Source organism: Lepisosteus oculatus, chromosome 16, assembly GCF_040954835.1.
Source record: "Lepisosteus oculatus isolate fLepOcu1 chromosome 16, fLepOcu1.hap2, whole genome shotgun sequence".
Classification (NCBI taxonomy): domain Eukaryota; kingdom Metazoa; phylum Chordata; class Actinopteri; order Semionotiformes; family Lepisosteidae; genus Lepisosteus; species Lepisosteus oculatus.
This window is the reverse complement of record NC_090711.1, coordinates 18,597,752-18,600,213: the sequence shown is the minus strand read 5'-3', so window position 1 is coordinate 18,600,213 and position 2,462 is coordinate 18,597,752. Positions and strand designations below refer to the sequence as shown.

The window sequence follows — 2,462 nt, the reverse complement described above, 5'->3', positions numbered from 1 at the left end:
AGGTGGTGCACCGCTCCCGGAGGCGCTGCAATACTGGGCCGATGCGGGGAGAGGACAGAGCAAGCTCCTGATCCAGCTCCCTGTTCCAAAAATCCGTTTAATATGTGGTCCCCCGATGGGGGACGTATCAGATATTAAACTGATAAGAACAGATTTTTTTTTTTAATTACAAAATGACAAAAAAACCATCCTACTTACAGAAGAAAAACATATCTAATATCAAGGAAAACAACACACTCAGAAATCAACAAAAAACCGAAACCAACAGCAAACCCCAAACTAAGACACACTATATGGCAATAACCCCTTCCACCTTTCTTTGGCAGCATGGTATCCTCTTTTCCTTATATCTATGACAATTTCACACTTAATTCTGTACTCCAATCTGCGAAACACACCCACCACGCTTACCTGGACCCCATTTTTTGCCTCACCGTTCCGCGCCCTCCACAGCTCGGATTTTGCATACCTTATTATTAACCAAAGAACCCACGCTGTCTCTTTAGAGTACAAACCTTTTTTCAAACCATACATAACTATATTTACAGTGATAACAAAGTTCAACATAAACATGTCAAAAAGTACATTACACTTTTTCCACAAACACTTGGCAAAATTACAATCCCAAAAAACATGACGTATCGATTCTTGTTCATTGCATTGAATCCTCGGGCAAAATTTTTGTCGAGATAGTTTGTGTCTATACAAAATCTCCCTCACTTGGAGCCTTTGCCAGGCGATTAACCAATTGAGGTCCATCAGGTCATGCTGCACCTTGCCCATTACTTCCACATACAGCGTCCTGTGGTTGGAGAGCACCTCACCTTCCAGTCCCTGTGCATTTTTGCTAATCCACCGGCTGGCGTGCCTATAATGCCAGGGCATGTCGACACCATGAGGAACTGAATTGTCCCAACCAAACAGTCCTTTTAACGATCTTACAAACCAAAACCAAACAAAATAATGAGCCAGATGTCCAATGGGCCTTTTTGAAGCCTCACATAAGGAAGACACAAAAATACAATTCAATTTAATGGGTAAAGACGGGACCCCTCTTCCCCCCTCCTCAACAGGTCTGTACATATCTGCCCGTCTAACGTATTCATACTTTTTACCCCAAATAAAAACAAAAACCTCTTTAGTCAGGTACCTGTTTAAACTCAAAGGCATGGGATACACTGAAGCCAAATATCCCAACAAAGACAATATCTCTATCTTTATTATAAGGACTTTACCTATATGTGTCAGCCCCTTACTTTTCCACAAACCCAAACGTAATCTGGCTTTTTCTAACTTTTCAAGCCAATTATACTTAGCTGCTTCTTCTTCCTGGAAATAAACGCCGAGAATCTTCAGAGGGTCTTTACACACCTGCAAACCACACACACAGTCCTGCCGATCCCTCCACCTCCCAAAAAATTTAATTTTACTTTTCCCCGTGTTGAGTTTTGCCCCAGATGCCTTAGTAAAGATTGCGAAATGATCCAGCGCCCCCTGCAGGTCCACGTCAGAATTCATGAACAAAGAAATATCGTCTGCATATAAAGCAATCTTGGCTCTCTGCCCTCCACTACCAGGCACCAAAACACCCTCCACCTTAGGGTCGGCACAAACAAGACGAGCATATGCTTCAATATACAACACAAAGAGTAATGGAGAAAGCGGACATCCCTGTCTCACCCCTGAGTCCTGCCATACCATTCGCCCTACATGTCCATTTATTAAAACTTTGCTCCCCACTTCTCTATAGAGGGTCTGAATCCAACCTATAAAAAGAGAGCCAAAGCCCATACGCTCCATAACCTTCCATAGGAAGTCATGAGACACTCGGTCGAAGGCTTTTTCCAGATCTAAATTAGCCAGCAAGAAGGGCACATCCCTTTGTCTTGACCAAGCAACTAAGTCCCTTATTAACTGCAGAGTCCAACAAATCTTTCGTCCTTGAACTCCACATGTTTGCTCTTTACCCACGACTTTAGGAAGCACTCGTTTTAGCCTATTCGTAAGAACTTTTGCCAAAATCTTGTAATCGGTGCCTAATAACATCAAAGGCCTCCAATTACTTAAATCTGTAGGTCTTCCCTTCTTATACAACAAAATCAAAATCCCTGTACTCATAGATGTACTCAGGCGCCCTTTCACAAATACCTCCTTCACCACAGATAATATATCTTTCAATATGTCCCAAAAGGTGTAATAGAATTCTACAGGGAGGCCATCTGCGCCCGGCACTCTACCTTTTTTCAACTCTCTCATGGCGGTAGTTAACTCTTCCACCGTAAAAGGGCCTTCCATACTCGATTGTTCCTCCTTTGTTATTAATGTTGCCACTGGCTTTAAAACACATCTAACAGCTGCTTCTTCTATCTCTCGCTTCGCAAAAAGCTCCTGATAAAAATCCGTTGCAACCGATAACAACCCTTCCCTATCTGATACCAATTTACCTGCACTATCAATCAGGC

General features: G+C 42.6%; 1 non-coding gene across 1 annotated transcript; it reads right to left on the bottom strand.

Annotated features, from left to right (window-relative positions):
- On the bottom strand, positions 1-189 carry LOC138223471 (U2 spliceosomal RNA). Its single transcript, XR_011181898.1, has one exon. It is a non-coding gene; the product is annotated as a U2 spliceosomal RNA (small nuclear RNA).
- Positions 190-2,462: the final 2,273 nt, after the last annotated feature.